Source organism: Acinonyx jubatus, chromosome D1, assembly GCF_027475565.1.
Source record: "Acinonyx jubatus isolate Ajub_Pintada_27869175 chromosome D1, VMU_Ajub_asm_v1.0, whole genome shotgun sequence".
NCBI lineage: Eukaryota > Metazoa > Chordata > Mammalia > Carnivora > Felidae > Acinonyx > Acinonyx jubatus.
The window spans coordinates 51,833,216-51,853,930 of NC_069390.1; the positions used below are offsets into that span (position 1 = coordinate 51,833,216).

Here is a 20,715-nt window from a genome sequence, read left to right on the forward strand (position 1 = left end):
ATTTCCTAGTATTTTGTTGAGAAATTTTGCATGCATGTTCGTCAGGGATATTGGCCTATAGGTTTCTTTTTTAGTGGAGGCTTTATCTGGTTTTGGTATCAGGGTAATGTTGGCTCATAGAATAAATTTGTGTTTTTTTTTCCTTTCCATATTTTGGAATAGTTTGAGAAAAATAAATATTAACTTCTTTTTTATTTTATGTATAGAGAAAGCCTAAGGGAGAGGGGCAGAGAGAGAGAGAGAGAGTGAATCATAAGCAGGCTATACATTCAGTGCAGAGCTCAATGTGGGGCTTGATCCCACCACCCTGGGATCATGACCTGAACTGAAAGCAAGAGTCGACACTCAACGGACTGAGCCCCCCAGGTGCCCCATATTAACTCTTCTTTAAATGTTTTATAAAATTCACCTGTGAAGCCATCTGGCCCCAGACTTTTGTTTGTTGGGATTGTTTTGATTATTGGTTTAATTTCTTTGTTGGTTATCAGTCTGTTCAAGTTTTCTATTTTTTTCTGTTAATTTTTGGAAGTTTATATGTTTGTAGGAATTTATCTATTTGTACCAGGTTGTCCGATTTCTTGGCATATAGTTTTTAATAATATTCTCTCATAATTTTTTGTATTTCTACAGTGTTGACTGTTATTTCTCCTCTCTCACTTGTGATTTTGTTTATTTGGATCTTTTCTCTTTTTGATATGTCCAGCTAGAGGCTCATCTATTTTATTAATTTTTTTCAATGAACCATCTCCTGGTTTCATTGATCTGTTCTAATTTTTTTTTAGTTTTCTTCCAACTCTTGAGGAAGCCTGTATTACTATCTATTTCCCTCTTAGGACTACTTTTGCTGCATCCCAAAGGTATTGGACTGTTGTGTTTTCATTTTCATTTGTTTCAATATATTTTTTATTTCTTCTTTGATTTCCTGGTTGACCCATTAATTGTTTAGTAGGATTTTGTGTTGCTTAACTTCTATGTATTTGTGGTCTTTCCAAATTTTTTCTTGTGGTTGACTTCTAGTTTCATAGTGTTGTGTCCTAAAAGGTGCATGGTATGATTTCAGTCTTTTTTGTATTTGTTGGGGCCTGTTTTATGATCTAATACGTTATCTGTTCTGGAAAATGTTCCATGTAGACTTTAAAAGGATGTGTATTCTGCTGTTTTAGGATGGAATGTTCTGAATACACCTATTAGGTCCATCAGGTCCAGTGTGTCAATCAAAGCCATTGTTTCTTTGTTGATTTTCTACTTAGATGATATATCCATTGCTGGAGGTGGAGAGTTAAAGTACCCTATTTTTGTATTATTATCAATTAGTTCCTGTGTATTATAATTAATTGTTTTATATATTTGGGTGTTCTCATTTTGGGTACATAAATATTTACAATTGTTTTGTCTCATTTTTGGATAACCAGCATACATTCAATCATTTATTCAACATGTATTCAGTCATTAATTTCATAAACATTCATTGGTCTATGCCATACACTGAGCACTGTTTGCACATTCATAATACAACAGTGAACATAAAAGACAAAAATTCTTGCCCTTCTACTGCTTAAATTTTAGTGAATGTAGGCTGACTAAACAAATAAATGAGTAAATGTAGGTTCATTAAATAGTGATAAATTCTGTGCAAAACAGGAAAACAGAGAAGGTGTAAAGACATTGTTTGTGTTTGGGGGGAATATTGTTGGATACTATTTTAAATACTGTGGTCAGGGAGACCCAGTGGACCTGGGGGACGGACCAATGTGGACAGAGGAACAATAAGCAAAAAGTTCCAGAGACAGGACTATAGTTCATGTTTTTAAGCAGCTCTTAGGGAGGCAGTTCTGACTGGGGTTCTGAAGGAGGAGGTTAGGTAGGTAAAGGAGTCCCACCTACAGGAACAAAATTTATCTCTCTTCTGGGCTTATTTATGTGTTTTAATCTAACTCTTAATTCTAACTTTTGAAATTTTCATTGGACCTTTTTGAGTAATGGGACCAAGATTTATGTATGTTAGAATCCCATTTTCTAGTTCTGTGCTAGACATAAAATAGCTTTCAATAAATATATTTAAATGCCTGAGGGAAAGGTTAAAACCTAATGGTTATTTTCAGCATTTTTTAGCAGTTACTTTTAGATTTTACTTGCTTTTCCAAAGTCAATGCACTATCTTTAAGTACTGACACTTCCCATCAACCACACATCCATTACACTGACTCTAAAAGGGATTTAATCAGGAGCAGACAGGGAGGTGTGATGCTTGATTCATCAAAATTCATAGCTTCTGGGCTGGGTGCCATGATGAGAGATTATATATACATCTGTATCCTTAGTCACTTCCAGAAAATGATGGAATGTAAGAAATGTGATGTACCTGTGGGTAAGAGAAAAACCATACAATTCATATCATCAGGCATGTCCAGAGAGAGGATTAGGACTGTAATTTTATCTCCAAGTCCCTGTATTCCAATAGCGATTTTGAGTATTTTGGTTAAGAAAAGTCAAGCTAGAACACAATTACTTGCTGCTCTCACCCTCCTCAGCAATTTCCTAATCCCCTCTTTAATCTCCTGCATTTGTACCCCATAGACAATGGGGTTGAGAGCTGCAGGAATTACATGGTATAACACATTAAGTAAGACAGGGATATCAGGGGAAATTTTTTTCTTGGCAATGTGGGTAAAAACAAAAACTAGCAGGATGGTACTGAAGAAGAGGATGAGGATGAAGTGAGAGCCACAAGTGCTCAGAACTTTGCAGCTGCCCCTTTTGCCTTGAGTCTAAGAATGGCTCATAGGATGAAAGTATAGGAGAAAATGATGAGGATGAGGTCAGAGCCCAGAAGAGTCCAGGCTACAACTAAATGGTAAATTCTGTTAAAGGCAATGTTATCACAGGAGAGCTTGGACACAGAGAAATTGGCACACATACAGTTCTCAGTTATATTTTTTCCACAGTAATGATGCTGGGCAGAGAGGATGGGAATAGGTGCAGTAAGAAATGTGTTCCAGGCCAAGATGAAGAGAACAGCCTTTCCTACAAACTGGTCAGTGATGATGGATGGGTAGTAGAGAGGCTTACAGATGGACACATAGCGGTCATAGGCCATGGCCAGGAAGGTGCATGTCCATGGGCAGGAAGGAATTCATGATGAACATCTGGAGGAAGCAGGTAGAGAAGCTGATGGACCTGTGGTCAAACCAGAAGGTGGCCAAGACCTTGGGGATGACAGTCAAGCAGAGCATGATGTCCAGCAGGGAAAGGAGGCCGAGCAGGTAGTACATGGGCTTATGCCAAGAGACCTCCATCCTGATCCGGATGGTGATCAGGAGGGTGGTGTTGGCACCATGGCCAGGAGTAAGAGGAGGCTGAGGGGCAGAGACAACCAATGCTTCCAGATGGGGGACCTGACAAAGCAATTCAGGATGAAGTCTGAGACTTCAATAGAGAAGGAGCTGCTATTCTAAGGCAGCATTGGCAGTGACTTTAGTGAGGCAGATGTCTTTGAGTAGCTGCAGAAGAGAGGAGTAAATCTATTATACTCTAATGGCTATGTACTTAGCTTGTAAAATCCATAAGGGTAAGTACATAGTCCACTTCATCCACCCCACAGCCCTTGTGCCTAGCACATTTTTTGACATATAAGAGGTGGCTAATCGACATTTGTTGAATATATAATATAATGTTTCCACATCTTTGTTGTTTCATCTGTGTTTTATCTTTCTCTTATGTGAATGTATATTTTCAGTTTGTTTGCTTGGTTAATATTTAATGAATCAGAAATTATTTAAACATCAAATGTTATTTAAATTAAATACATAAACTCAAAGGCTAATGAAACATTTCAGTTTAAATTTTAAAATGAACAGAAATGCATTCCAAAGGTTAGATGGGATTCATTTTCAAGATTTTAAGGAAGTAAAAGATGATAGTATCCAGTGACATGATGAACTGGGGTACTTAGAGCAAATCTCCTGATGAAAAGGTATACAAATTATTTCTATGGTTATGTCTATATCTAATCTCTCTCTTTATCAATACCCATACCCATATCCATACCTACACTTATACCTATACTTACACCTATTATTTATATTTTAATATCTTGAATACACCCATGAACAAGTAAAAAAGAAAGAATTATCAGGCTAAGGATTGAATAAAATCCAGACATCAAAATCAAATATTGATGTTGGCTTTCAACCCAAGAGCACTTGCAGCACTCTATAAACTTAAGCACCTGTCTTCATTACCTAGGGGAGCTTGAAATCTAAACTCCAGGGACAGAAGATAAATCTAGGCTCAAGCAGGTGGAGAATGTAGCAGAGGATCTCCCATTTAGATAGGGCTTTACAACACTACATCCTGAATAAAAAGGTGGGCACTAGTGATAATCCCACTCCTTCATCTTCATCCCTCACTTATACCTGGAACTTCAAATAACCTCAAAGCTTGTTATATAGTAGAAATCTTCCCTGTAAATCCTGAACTACTGGCTGGTTCTCTTTTGACTTGGCAGCCTGTGTTCACACCAACTGTTTGTCTCAGAAAGGAATTTAAAGTTATCCTGGATTGGTGGTGGTTTCAGAAAATAACAGAAACAAGCCCAAATCCTTTCTTGAGAAAGAAACTTCATCTCAGGCCTCAAAGAATTTCAGCACAAAAACTTCTGAAGAAATTGAGTTGCTTGTGGTAAAAAGACAATTAATTAAAAAAAAAATGATGGGGCACCTGGGTAGCTCTGTCAGTTGAGCGTCTGAATTCGGCTCAGGTCATGGTCTCATGGTTCATGAGTTCAAGCCCTGCGTCAGGCTCTGTGTTGATAGCTCTGAGCCTGGAACCTGCTTCGGATTCTGTCTCTCTCTCTCTCTGCCCCTCCCCTGCTTATGTTCTCTCTCTCTCTCAAAAATAAAGAAACATCAAAAAATTTTTTTAATTTAAAAAATGAGTATAAGCCCACAAAAATGATAGCCAAATCCAATCTACAAAAACTTAAGATATTACTTATTTGATAAAAGATATTGAACAAAATTATTTTGTTCATTACCTAGCCCTACTGGGTTTTAGGTAATGAAAGAAAAGCTTTAGGGGAGCCTGGGTGGCTCAGTCGGTTAAGTATCCAACTTCAGTTCATGTCATGATCCCACAGCTTGTGAGTTTGAGCCCCGAGTTGGGCTCTGTGCTAACAGCTCAGAGCCTGGAGCCTGCTTTGGATTCTGTGTCTGCCTCTCTCTCTCTCTCTACCTCCCCCCTGCTCATACTCTGTCTCTGTCTCAAAAATAAACAAACATTTAAAAAAAGAAAAAAAAGAAAAGCTTTAAAATATACACAACAAAATAAACACACAGAAAAGGAGAATCAGTCCTTTCTCCAACAATGAAAAAAATAAAATAATTAACATTGCAAGAGACAGATTTAAGAATAGATTAGCCACACTTGGAAAGATAGTTAGTGACCTAGAAGATAGAACTTGAGAAATGTTTTAGAATGAAGCTCCAATGGATACACAGAAAATGCAAACATGTAAAGAGCAAAATACGGGATTCTGACTGCTCAGAGTCCCTCTATCTTTTCTGTTTTCCTGGGATTAAGAAGATGATGTCCAGAATTAATATTTTGCTCAGGGCACTGGAATCTCTAAAACATAACAAAGCAGATTTGAAGAAGAACCAGATATACTTGAAAAACAGAATATCAACAATAAGAACTAAATTAAACAGTAGATTTGTGCCAGCTAATGGTAGAGTCAGTAAAGTATCAGAGGTGGTCAGAAGAATCTACTGAGAATGAAGATGGAAATAAAATAAAATCATATGGGAAAAAATGAAGAAAATGTAAGAGAAATAGATGGGATGAGCATGTTTAATACATTTAATAAGAGCTCCCAGTTGAAGAAGAAAGAGAATGAGACAGAAACATCTGAACTTTTCAGGAGAGACTACATCAGTAATCAGATTCAAGAATTCCAATAAGGGGCACCTGTGTGGCTCAGTCGGTTAAGCATCGACTTTGGCTCAGGTCATGATCTCAGGTTCATGAGTTTGAGCCCTGCACCAGGCTGTCTGCTGTCATCACAAAATCTGCTTGGGATTCTCTCTGTTGCTCTCTCTCTGCCCCTCCCACACTTGTGCTTTCTCTCCCACACAAAATAAAAAATAAACTTAAAAAAAATTTTCAATAAATCCTGGGTGAGAGAAATCAATAAAAGTGTACACCTGGATATATCTAAATATATACACTTAGTTGGGGCGCCTGGGTGATTCAGTTGGTTAAGCATCCAACTTCGGCCCAGGTCATGATCTCACGGTCCGTGAGTTTGAGCCCTGCATCCGGCTCTGTGCAGACAGCTCAGAGCCTGGAGCCTGCTTCAGATTCTGTGTCTCCCTCTCTCTCTGCCCCTTCCTAGCTCATGCTCGCACTCTCTCTCTCTCTCTGTCAGAAATAAATGAACTTTAAAAAATAAAATAAAATATCGACATTAGATATTAGATAGATATTAGATATTAGATATCATGGTCTAACTTCAGGTACCAAAGAGAAAGAAATGATCTTAAAGATCAATATGACTGTTACAATGAAAACAATGGGTGTGTGTTTCAATATGCGTGTGTCAATAGGCCACAGGAGTAAAGTGTGGTAAATAATGAAGACACTAGTGAAGATGTCTTAATAATGCTTTAAATTGAACTTGATGGAGGTTTTGAAGATGTTAAATTGTTAAAAACTACTAAAACTACTATTGAATTATTTATATTAGCTGCTAAAATTGTATTTCTTTTTTCTAGCTTTTTATTGTGGTAGAATACACATGACTCAAAATTTATTATCTTAACCATTTTAATATACAGTTCATTGATAATAAGTGCATCCATTTTGCTGCACAACCATCACTAGGATCCGTCTCCAGAACTCTCTTCATCTTGCAAAGCTGAAACTCTGTACCCATTAAACAATAACTTCCATGACCTCCTCCCTTCTGCCCCTGGCTACCACCATTCTAGATGTTTTTTAAACTGCTAAGATGTTAAATAATTATTAGTTTTCAGTGATCACTATTTCGTTGCATGCAGTTATCTGATGAGCGTTTCAAAACCATCTTAAATAAACACAAAAGAGGACTTCATACAAACCATGTCATCCGGAGTTTAGCAGTGGTTGCAGTAACACTAGCATCAGCTAGTAACATTAGCATCAGCTCTACAAAGAGTATACGTTTTCCTAAAAGACAGGAAGGACCTTGACTTTCTGTCCTTGATCAATGAAATACTAGGTGAGGAACTTCTAAGGATCTGGTTGCTTATTTGGAATCAAGACAGTGATCAGGAAGGTGACACTGGCCCCATAGCCAGGAGGAATAGGGCATGAAAGGTATCAGTGCTGCCAGCTGGGAACCTGACAAAACAGTTCTGGAAGTACTTGGATATGTCAGCAGAGCAGATGTTGCTGGAGGATAATATGACATTTGATCCCATCTTTGAAGAGGCCAACAAGTAGCTAAAAAAGAAGAAACTTGTTAATAAATCATTTAAGCTTGTGGAGAACCATGTAAGAAGCTTTGTGGAAAGTATCAAACTAAATTAAAAAAGGATGGGAAATAACATAATAATCTGGTTAGTCAGATTGTCAATCACTGTATTTGATCTTGGGAGAAAATATCAAATATGATTCATCTCTGCCTTTGGGATAACTCATTGAATAAAGTAGGGCACAAAAATGTCAGACAGAAGAATAGCAGTATAGTGTGGCTCACCAAAATAAGATGTGCTCATGGTGTTATGGAAGTACAAGAGAGTGATCCTTTATTTATTTCTAAATTCCACTTTAATTAACATACAGTGTTACATTAGTTTCTGGTGTACAATATCATGATTAAATAATTTTATATATTACTCAGTGATCATCATGATAAGTGTACTTTTAATCCCCTTTACCTATTTCACGCATTCCCCCACCCACCCACCTCATCTCCGGTAACCACCAGTTTGTTCTTCATATTGTTCTGAGGGTTTTATTTATTTATTTTTGTCTCTCTTCATTATTGTTTCTTAAATTCTACATATAAGTGAAAATATACGGGATTTGTCTGTCTCTGACTGACTTACTTCACTTAGCAATATGAACTCCAGATCCATCCATCTTGTTGTAAATGGCAAGATCTCATTCTTTTTATGACTGAATAATATTCCATTCTATATGTACAACACATCTTAATCCATTCTTCTAGCAATGAACACTTGAGCTACTTACATAATTTGGCTATTGTAAATAATGCTGCAATAAACAGAATGGTACATATATCTTTTCAGATAAGTGTTTTCATACTCTTTGGGCAACTACCCAGCAATACAATTACTTTGTCATATGGTAATTCTATTTTTAATTTTTTGAGAAACTTCTATACTGTTTCCCACAGTGCCTGCACCAGTTTGCATTCCCACTAACATTAACAAGTGATTTCTTTTTCTCCACATCCTCACCAACACTTACTGTTTCTTGCGTTTTGTATTTTAGCCATTGTGACAAGTGTGAGGTGATATCTCATTTTGGTTTTGATTTGCATTTTCCTGATGATGAATGAGCTCAAAATATTGAGCATCTTTTCAATTGCCTCTTGGCCATTTTTATGTCTTTTTTGGAGAAATGTCTGTGCATGTCTTCTGCCATTTTTAGTTGGATTATTTGAGGGCTTTTTTGTTTTTGTTTTTGTTTTTTGGTGTTCAGTTGTATAGGTTCTTTAGATATTTGGATATTAACCCCTTCTTAGAAATATCATTTGCTAATATTTTCTCCAATTAGGTAGGTTGTTTTTTTAGTTTTGTTCATTATTTCCTTTGCTGTGAAGAAATTTTTTATTTTGATGTAGTTCCAAGAGTTTATTTTTGTTTTTGTTTACTTTGCCTTAGAAACATACCTAGAAAAATACTATACTTGTGAATACTACGGTTTTAGGACTCACATTTAGATCTTTTATTCATTTAGGGTTTCTTATGTATGGTGTAAGAAAGTGGTACAGTTTCCCTTTTCCAGTTTTCCCAACACCATTTGTTGGGTAGCTGTCCAGTTTTCCCAACACCATTTGTTGAAGAGACTGTATTTTCCCCTTTGCATATACTTTCCTCTTTTTAAATAGGTAATTGACCATGTAATTGTGTGTGGGTTGATTTCTGGTCTCTCTTCCTTTACATTGTTCAGTATGCCTGTTTTTGTGCCAGGGCCAAACTGTTTTGATTACTACAGCTTTGTAGTATATCTGTGAATGTGAGATTCTGATACCTCCAGTATTGTTCTTTTCAAGATTGCTTTGTGTATTTGGGGTCTTTTGTAGTTCTACTGAGATTTTAGGATTCTTTGTTCTAGTTCTGAGAAAAATGCTGTTGGTATTTTGATAAGGATAGCATTAAATCTATATATTGCTTTGAATAGAATGGACATTTTAACAATATTTGCTCTCTAATTCCATGAGCATGGAATACCATTCCATTTTTTTCCTCATCTTCAATTTCTTTCATCATGTTTTATTGTTTTCAGATAATAGGTCTTTCACCTCCTTGGTTAAGTTTATTCCTACATGTCTTATTATTTTGGGTACAATTGTAAATGAGATTGTTTTCTTAATTTCTTTTTCTGCTACTTTATTATTCGAGTGTAGAAATGTGACAGATTTCCATATACTGATTATGTATCCTATGACTTTCCTGAATTCATTTGTTACTTCTAGTACTATTTTAGTGGAGTCTTTCTGGTTATTAATATATAATATCATGTCATCTGCAGATAGTGAAAGTTTTACTTCTTCCTTCACAATTTGGATACCTTTTACTTCTTTTCCTTGTCTGAATGCTTGTAGCACTATGATGAATAAAAGTGGCAAGAGTGGACTTCCTTGTCTTGTTCCTGACCTTAGGGGAAAAGCTCTCTGTTTTTCTTCACAGAATATGATGTTCACTGTGGGTTTTTCATATAATGCCTTTATTATGATGAAGTATGCTCCTTCCAAACCTACTTTGTGAGGGGGTTTACCATGAATGGATGTTGCAATTTGTTAAATGCTTTTTCTTTATTATTGAAATGATCATGTGGTTTTTATCCTTTCTTTTATTGATGTGATATATCATGTTGATTAATTTACAATTTTTGAACCAACCTTGCATCCTGGAAGTAAATCCTACTTGGCTATGGGGAATGATTTTTTTAATGTATTGTTAGATTTGATTTGCTAGTATTTTGTTCAGGATTCTTGCATCTATGTTCATTAGAGATACTGTCATTTAGTTCTCTTGTTTTGTAAGTGTCTTTATCTGGTTTTGGTATCAGGATAATGCTGGCTTAATAGAATATACTTGGATGCTTTCTTTCTGCTTCTATTTTTCAGAAAAATGTGAGAATAAGAAGTATTAACTCTTTAAGTGTTTAGTATAATTCACCTGTGAATCTATCTGGTCCTGTACTTTTATTTTTTGGTAGTCTTTTGACTACTGACTCAATTTCATTCCTGGCGATTGGTCTATTTAGATTCTATATTTCTTCTTCTTCTTGTTCTTATTTTCTATTTCTACTTGAGTCAATTTTGAAAGAGTGCATCTTTCTAGAAATTTATCCATTTCTTCTAGGTTGTCCAATTGTTGACATGTATTTTTTGTTGTTATATATATTTTTTGTATTTCATGGTATCAGTTGTCACTTCTCTTTCATTCTGATTTTACTTATTTGGGTCCTTCCTCTTTTTTTCTTGGTGAGTCTGCCTAAAGGTTTATCAATTTTGTTTCTCTTATCAAACAATGAACTCTTGGTTTCAGTGATCTCACCTATTAGTTTTTTAGTCTCTATTTCATTTATTTCTTTTTTTTAAAGTTTTTATTTAAATTCTAGTTAGTTAACATATAGCGATTGAGGAAATGAGATGGGCTCAATTCTTGAAAACGGTGGGATTAAAACATGGAGTTTTAAAGGTCAGTGGGCTTAGCTGGGATGGATCTCAGAAGGCATTGCCTTGCTCCTGGAGAGAAGAAAAGCAAATAACCCAAGGGCAGACAGCGTGCAAATAATGATTTGAAGAATGCCTGGAGTACACACAGAGGGAGAGTATTCAGAGTATTTGCTGTTCTCAGGGCATCCCAGATATGGCACATTCACAGAGTCACCTCTCCAGGATAAAGGAGCTGGCTGGCACTATTTTCCTCCCCTAACTCCCAACATAAACACAGAGCCACCTACAGGAAGTAGCAAGGCACCAACACTGGCTCCCTAACTTGCTTACACAAACCACATTACTGGAGTAAAATACTTATATCATACAAATAAGTTTTTTAAGCCAAAGACTGTAACAAGAGTTGAAGAAAGGCACTATATTATAATAGAAGGGTCTATCCAATAGGAAGGCCTAACAATTGTAAATAATTATGCCCCCAACTTGAAACACCCAGATATGTAAAACAATTAGCATATATAAAGGAACTCATTGATAATAACATAATAATAGTAGGGGAATTTAACATTCACATCAGTGGACAGATCATCTAAGCAGAAAACAACAAGGAAACAATAGCTTTGAATGACACCCTAGACCAGATGGAATTAACACATATTCTGAACATTTCATCCTAAAGCAGCAGAATATTCATTCTTTTTGAGTGCACACAGGGCATTCTCTAGAATAGATCACATACCAGTTCACATATCAGGCCTCAACAAATACAAAAAGATTGAGATAATAATATGCATATTAAAGCATGTGGTCTGAAAGACCACAGCACTATGAAACTTGAAGTCAATGACAAAAAAACGTTTGGAAAGACCACAGAAGTATGGAGGTTAAACATGATATAAAACAATGCGTGGACAACCAGGACCTTAAAGGAGAAATAAAAAATACATAGAAACAAACAATAATGAAAACATGATGATCCAAAATCTTTGAGATGCACCAAAAGCAGTCATAAGTGGGAAGTAGGCAGCAATATAGCACTACTCAAGAAGCAAGAAAAGTCTCAAATACATAACCTAACCTTAGAGCTAGAGCTAGAAAAAGAACAGCAAATTAAGTCTAAAGCCAACAAAAGAAGGGAAATAATAAAGATTAGAGCAGCCATAAATGATATAGAAACAGACAAATAAAAAACAGTAGAACAGATCAATTAAACCAGGAGGTGGTTCTCTGAAAGAATTAGTAAAATTAATAACCCCCTAGGCAGACTTATCAAAAAGAAAAGAGAAATTACCCAAATAAATAAAATCACAAATGAGAGAGGAGAAATCACAACCAACACGACAGAAATACAATAAATTATAAGAGAATATTATTAAAAATTATATGCCAGCAAATTAGATAATCTGGAAGAAATCAAATAATTATTAGAAACATATAAATGACCAAAACTGAAACAGGAAGAAACTGAAAACTTGAACAGACTAATAACCAGTGGAGAAATTGAATGAGTAATCAAAAATCTCCCCCAAAACAAAAGTCCAGGGCCAGATGGCTTCCCAAGAGAATTCTGCCAACAATTAAAGAAGAGTTAATACCTATTCTTCTGAAACTGCTACAAACAAACAGACAAACAAAAAGAAATGGAAAGAAAACCAGCCAGCATTACCTTTATTCCAAAACCAAAGACCCCAGTATAAGGGAAAATTACAGGCCAATATCCCTGCTGAACATGGATTCAAAAATTCTCAGCAAGATACTAACAATTTACATCCAACATTACATTAAAAGAATTATTAATCATGAGCAAGTGGGATTTATTCTTGGACCACAGGGGTGGTTCAGTATTCATCAATCAATCAGTCTGATACACCACATTAATAAAATAAAGGATAAGAACCATATGGTCCTGTCAATAGATGCAGAAAAAAAATGTGACAGAGTACAACATCAATTCTTGATAAAAACCTTCAATAAAGTAGGGATAGAAGGAACATATATCAACATCATAAAGGCCATGCATGAAAGACCCACAGCTAATACCATACTTAATGGGGAAAAACGGCTTTCCACCTATAGTCAGGAACAAGACAGGGATGTCCACTCTTACCATTGTCATCTAACATAGTACTAGAAGTCCTACTTACAACAATCAGACAATAAAAATAAATAAAAGGCATCCAAATAAGCAAGGAATAAGTCAAAATTTCACTCTTTGCAGATGACATGATGCTCTATGTAGAAAACCCTGAAGACTCCACCAAAACATTTCTAGAATTGATACATGAATTCAGCAAAGTCCCAGGATACAAAATCAACGTACAGAAATCTGTTGCGTTTCTATACACCAATAATGAAGCAGCACAAAGAGAAATCAAACCCCATTTATAATTGCACCAAAAGCCATAAGATATCTAGGAATAAACCCAGCCAAAGAGGTAAAAGTTCTGTACTCTGAAAACTATAGAACATTTAAGAAAGAAATTGAATGAGAATGCAAGCTGGTGCAGCCCTTCTGGAAAACAGTATGGAGGTTCCTCAAGAAACTAAAAATAGAACTACACTACGACCCAGCAATTGCACTACTAGGAATTTATCCAGGGGATACAGGTGTGCTGTTTTGAAGGGACACATGCACCCCCATGTTTATAGCAGCACTATCAACAATAGTCAAAGTATGGAAAGAGCCAAAATGTCCATCGATGGATGAATGGATAAAGAAGTTGTGATACACACACACACACACACACACACACACACACACACACACACACTAGCGTATTCCTCGGCAATCAAAAAGAATGAAATCTTGCCATTTGCAACTACGTGGGTGGAACTGGAGGGTATTATGCTAATTGAAATTAGTCAGAGAAAGACAAAAATCATATGACTTCACTCATATGAGGACTTTAAGAGACAAAACAGATGAATGTAAGGGAAGGGAAACAAAAATAATATAAAAACAGGGAGGGGGACAAAACAGAAGAGACTCATAAATATGGAGAACAAACTGAGGGTTGCTGGAGGGATTGTGGGAGGGGGGATGAGCTAAATGGGTAAGGAGCACTAAGGAATCTACTCCTGATATCATTATTGCACAATATGCTAACTAATTTTGATGTGAATTAAAAAAATAAAATAAAATAAAATAAAACAAATTAGAATTTAAAAAAGAAAGAAGTTAAAGAGGACAAAAAGATATGGGAAAACATTCCCTGCTCATGGATTGGAAGAACAAATATTATTGAAAATGTCTATACTACCTGAAGCAAACTACACATTTAATGTAATCCCTATCAAAATGCCACCATCAATTTTTCACAGACGTAGAACAAACAATCCTAAAATTTGTATGGAACCAGAAAAGACTCTGAATAGCCAAAGCAATTTTGAAAAAGAAAAGCAAGGCTGGAGGCATCACAATTCCAAACTTTAAGCTATATTTCAAAGCTGTAGTCATCAAGACAGTATGGTGCTGGCAGAAAAGGACACATAGATCAATGGAACAGAATAGAAAGCCCAGAAATGGACCCATAACTATATGGTCAACTAATCTTTGATAAAGCAGGGAGTAATATACATTGGAAAAAAGACAGTCTTTTAAAAAAATTCATTGGGAAAATTGCACAGAAACATACAAAAGAAAGAAACTGGCCCACTTTCTTGTACCACAAACAAAAATAAATTCAAAATGGATGAAATACCTACATGTGAGAAAGGAAACCATCAAAATCCTAGAGGAGAACACAGATAGCAAACTCTTTGACATCAGCCATAGCAACTTCTTGCTAGATACATCTCTGGAGGCAAGAGAAACAAAAACAAGAATGAACTCTCAGAATTTCACCAAGATAAAAATGTTTCTGTGCACAGTGAAGGAAACAATCAACAAAACTACAAGGCAGCCTATGGAGTGGGAGAAGGTATTTACAAAAGACACATCTGATAAAGGGTTAGTATCCAAAATCTATAAAGAAATTATAAAACTCATCCGCTTCAAAATAATCCATTTAAGAAATGAGCAGAAGACATGAAACGACATTTTTTTCAAAGAAGACATACAGATAGCCAACAGACACATAAAAAGATACTCACTATCACTCATCATCAGGGAAATACAAATCAAAACTACAATGAGATATCATCTCGCACTTGTCAGAATGGCTAAAATTAACAATTCAGGAAACAACAAATATTGACCTGGATATGGAGAAAGGGGAATGTTCTTACACTGTTGGTGGGCATGCAAACTGGTGACGCCATTCTGGAAAACAGTATGGAGATTCCTCAAAAAGTTAAAAATAGAACTACCCTACAAGACAGCAATTACACTACTAGTTATTTACCCAAAGGATTCAAAACACTGATCTGAAGAGACACATGCACCCTGATGTTTATAACAGCAATATCAACAATAGCCAAATTACATAAAGAGCCCAAATATCCATTGACTGATAAATGGATAAAGAAGAAGTAGTATATGTACACAATGGAATATTATTCAGCCATCAAAAAGAATGAAATCTTTCCTTCTGTAACAAGGATGGAGCTAGAAAGTATTGCTAAGCAAAATAAGTCAGTTGGGAAAAAATGCCATATGATTTCACTCATATGTGGGATGTAATAAATGAAACAGATGAACATAGGGGCAAAAAAAAAAAAGAGAGATAAATCATAATACAGGATCTTAACTATAGAAAACAAACTGAACATTGCTGGAGGGGAAGCGGGTGGGAAGATGGATTCAATGGGTGATGGGTATTGAGGGCACTTGTGATGAGCACTGGGTGTTCTATGTAAGTGATGAATCCCTAAATCTACTCCTAAAGCTGATATTACTATATATGTTAACTAACTAGAATTTAAATAAAAACTTGAAACAATAAACAAATAAATGAATAAATTATTATGAAAAATAACCACTCAGTTAAAAAAAAACAATTAAAACAAATGAAACAAACAAAAGCACCTTTGTGATCTTGTAAAATGTTCCCTAAATAGGATCCCCGGAGAAAATCTATTCACAGTAAAACAGAGTTTGAGTTGTTCAAATTGAAGATTTTCCATTGGATAATGGAAAGTTTACACTAAAACTCACAGATACATAATAGAGTAGAGGAGATACTAGCAAAATCTAGTGAAAAGGGGGCTCTAAGATTTAAATTATGCATGCAGATTTTGCAAAAATATGCAAGAAAAACAAAATTAATAGAAAAAGCAGGCAAAGGATGTCAAAATATAATTCACAGCATGACAAACACAAATGGTTAAACAGTATATGAACAATGCTGAGTTATCAGGAGAAAATCATATTAAAATAATGAGATCCTATTTTATATCCTCCAAGCATAAAAAAAAAATACCATCAATTGGTGTAAGGAATGTGAAGAATTAAACTATAGAAGAATTAAACTATAGAAATTTCTAGTGAGATTTTATAAGTATTTTGGAGACAAATTTGGTAATTCCTAGTGGAATTAAATGTTTTTACTTTATAACTAAAAAAACCCACTCCTACACATATACCTATTTTAGGACTATAAAAGAAGTATACAAAGATATTGACGTTAACAGTAATTATAGGTCATTCGGGTGTTGACTACTTATATAAAAAATGCACATAATGGGAATTGAAATGAATAAACAATGAAAAAGAATGACTTATGCAGAACAACATGGACAGTTTTTTTAGATTTAGTATTGAGTGAAAACAAATAATAACATCAGATTTATTATCCAATATTATTTATAAAATTCAATATCCAAATAATCCTCATGAACATGTAGCTACATAAGCATATCTAAAATTAATTGAAAAGACACATTTTAAGAACACTGGAGCTTTGGGGCACCTGGGTGGCTCAGTTGGTTGACCATCAGACTTCTGCTCAGGTCATGATCTCATGATTCATGAGTTCGAGCTCCACATTGGGCTCTGTGCTGACAGCTAGGAGCCTGGAGCCTGTTTCAGATTCTGTGTCTACTTCTCTCTCTGCCCCTCCCTTGCTTGTGCTCTGTCTCTGTCTCTGTCTCAAAAATAAGTAAACATTAAAAAAAAACAATAAGAACACTGGGGCTTTCACTTTTCTAAAGAGAAGAGGAATAGGAGCAAAGTTGAATATGCAGGAGACAGAGAAATAAAAATAGAGCAAAAGAAGCCCTTTAAAGAAACTGATGCTGATGCCACAACACAGGGAGCAGAGTCAGTGGATTGTAATTGTGTTATGTGGTGACAGATGGTAGCTACCAATGGTGAACATAGCATAACTTTATACATTTGTTGAATCACTGTGTTGTACAACTGACTAATGCAACATTCTGTGTCAACTACAATCAACTTTTAAAAATAATGAAGAATAAAGAAAGAAAAAAAAGGAACTGATGATGCTTGCTCCCATAATTTGAGGCATATGAATATTTCACATGAGGCTCAAAATGAAAAATAAAATAAACAAATCATTCTTTCTAGTATACAGCTGTATATACATCACATTTGAAAAGTCTTTCAATACAACAAAAAACATGATAGGATTTTCTTTAAGAAAAGCACGTTGCATTTTCTCAGGAATATATTTTTCAAGTTACTCTATCATTATTATCATGATGCCATCATAAAAGTCATGACAAATTAATACCAATCCATTCAATAGCATGGTTTGGGAGGTACCTATCTAACAATGGTCTGTTGGAAGCCCATGAGAACTTATGAGTGAGCTTATTGGACCCATGGAGGGCATCGAGTATGCATGTGCAAATGACTGTGAACATGGATGGATGAATGTAAGACCCCTATACCCGGGAGATTAACTGTCCACAGAACACATAGTCAATGTTGGGCTGGATTACCAGAGCTCCTTGCTTTTAGAGAGAAAGAAAATAATTTTCTTCTCCTTCCTGCCTGTCTGTCCCAAGAAGGCTTTTTAGGCACAATAAAGTAGGGATGGAGTAGTTCCCAGAGGGAAAAGTCCCTGAGGCCCTGGAGTTATAACTACACCCAGATAGTTCAGGAACTAACCAGAACTCCAATATCATTGGAGCCAGACCCTTGCTCACATCCTCTGTAAGTGAGTCTGGATAGGGGCCCCTGAGAGGCAGCTATTCCAAAATTAATCAGAACATGGGGGGCACCTTTCTTTTCAGTACAGATTTGTGCTGAGTCAGTACTGCTGAAGCAGTCTGCAAACCAGGTTGTAGAGATTTCATCCTGTCTCAGGTCAGGAAGCAAATGTAAGAACCTGTGTTCTGGGACCTTCCTTTTTGCCCTTCTGTTGCCTTTTCTGATCTTTTACTGAGTGGTGCCAGATTCAGAGATGCAGGGATTTGTCCATAGGAAATGAATAGGGGTGGGGTGGAAAGCCTGAAGAGTGATCATCTGCAGCTTAATTTAGATGATTTGGAGTTTTCAACTGAACATACTGAAGGGGCTTTAAGGCAAAGAATCAGCACACAAATGCTTGAATCATGGAGGAGAAATTAAATTTAAGTAACATTAGAGGTTAAAGACAGAGACCACAATTTGGGGTCAGTGGGAGTAAGAAAGTAGTTCCTCAGATTAAGCTTCATCTAAAGAATTTCTAAAAGCTATGCTGTAAAAACAGAAAACTATCCCCAGAAGATCATTGCACTCAGTAACGTCCTAAACAATATTTTGGAGAGATGTCTCAACTTCTGAGTTTCTGGAGTTAGGTGGTCCTTATAATTAGTAATTAATACATAATAATAATAATAATAATAATAATAATAATGGACACAAAGTAAAAGGAAACAAGAAGAAAATTGTAATCTGAGCAGTGAAAGCAGGAGTCAGAGTTGTAAGTGCAAAAACAAGGGACATTCCGGATTTCTGGAAAATGGCCCAAGGATTTTATGTGCATGGGGGTGGAGGTAAGAGAAACCTAGAAACATATAAAACAAAATGCCAGATACGATATACATTTCTGTATCACTGTGGTGACACAGGACACAGGTATATTCATATAGTCAGTGGTTTGGACCTAACTTTTATTTCTTCCACATCCAGACCCTGCTAATTAAGCTGAAAATACAGATAATATCACTGAGTCTCAGTTGTCCATTTCAAAAGATAAATTGTTAAAATGGTGTACTTAACCTACCTACTTCAGAATGTTATGAGTCACATATGAAATATGTTTAAAATTCATCCCAAAATTGCCAAAGTCACTACTAATGTATTCTGCTAGAAAGAGAACAAGAATTGGAAGCCATCTAAATCTCTTCTACATATCATGTGGGAGCCATGCCTGGCAGGCACCAGCTGCACAAACCCTTGCTTAGGGAAGCAGAGGATCAGGAGTAAAGAGAAGAGCCCTGTAAGGGAATGCCATTCCTTCCCGCTCTGAGAGCAAGCCCCAGACACTAACAGGTTCTCCTGATGGGGAGAGTTTAACAGCAGCCTGCAGCTGGGGAATAGAAAATCATATCTGGAAACAAAAATACTATTTGAACCACTCCAGGAAAACGAATGTTTCTAAAGTGATGGGGTTTTGGAGTCGTGGGGGTCTGGAGCTGATGGCCAAGAAAGAATTCTTGAGATGTGTTTGGTGCAAAAAGGTGATTTTGTTTTATGATTTTTTTTACCTCAATACCTAGAGTTTCTTGTCTCGCAGCTTCAAAGAATGAAGAGGTATACACAAAATGAGCAGCAGGCAAAACTTTATTAGAGTAATATAAGAAAGTAGGAATAGAATGAAAGCTCTCTTTATAGAGAGGGGGCATTTGAAAGTGAATGCCTGTTACTGTAGGCAAGGGTCTTTGTTTTATAAGGTTTTGGTCACCACCTCCCTCCCACCTTTGTTTCTTCTCAGGTCCGACCCTTATTGGCTGGGTAACTCTAAATGTCAACTCATTCCTTTTTGATTGGCTCATTTCTTTTACATGAGGGGTGGTCTATGGCCATACCGTTCCTTGTGCGTCATATGTTTTATGGTCTACTACTCACTTTTCGTCAGGTCTTTTGTCAAATTCCTGAGGGGAACCTGAGGGGGAATAGCGGCATCTGTTACAGTCTTAAGAGGAACCTTACACCCAAGAGGGTTTACTGTGGTCAGACACTCCCAGCATTATTCCAAAATATGTGTTTTTCCCTATCCAGGGGCCTCAGGTCCTCATCTTTCCCTCTCTGCCAATTTTATTCTATATTTCCCTCTCATAATTTTATTAAATCACAGGGACAGGACCCATGGGCAGAAAGAGCTGCACTGGGGTTGTGAAGAGTGACCAGTTATATACCATGGAGTTGAGGGAGGTAAAGGCAAAAGGGAGGCCTACAAAAGGACTTTCATATGTTAAAGATACCTGAGGCCTTGCTATTGTAAAGCTAAGGTTGTTTTCTCTCTAGTCAGGCATTAACATTAAGTCAGTAGGGAGTTAATGGAGAAATGCTACACTGTGTATTTGCTTCAAGTATTTGTCAATGGGCTGCAGGTTATAAAGGAGTTTAACTATACCTACCATTTCCTTCTTGCTTTTGTTCCCCACATCATTGTGGAAGGGAGGGTGATATTGGGGTTCTGGGAAACTAAATCTATAGGTTTCTGGAGATTAGGTTGTTGACAAGATTGCCTTTTTCTTATAATTTACTATGATTTATGTAAACTGATGGAGACTCATATTCTGCATGACTGTGGTCTCTATCAGTTAACCATTTGTTTTCCCCTTTCCTTTGGGCAGCCAGGAGTGCCTGAGCAATGTCACACATATCTCACTGCCGCCGCCCCCCCCCCCATGGGGTGGGGGAGGGTGGTGTTAACTTTTGCTTTGCCCTCAGCTTTCCTAATACTTCC

At 36.3% G+C, this 20,715-nt stretch overlaps 1 pseudogene; it reads right to left on the minus strand.

Moving 5' to 3' along the window:
* Positions 1-2,489: 2,489 nt before the first annotated feature.
* On the minus strand, positions 2,490-3,651 carry LOC106977801 (olfactory receptor 56A3-like; annotated as a pseudogene).
* Positions 3,652-20,715: the final 17,064 nt, after the last annotated feature.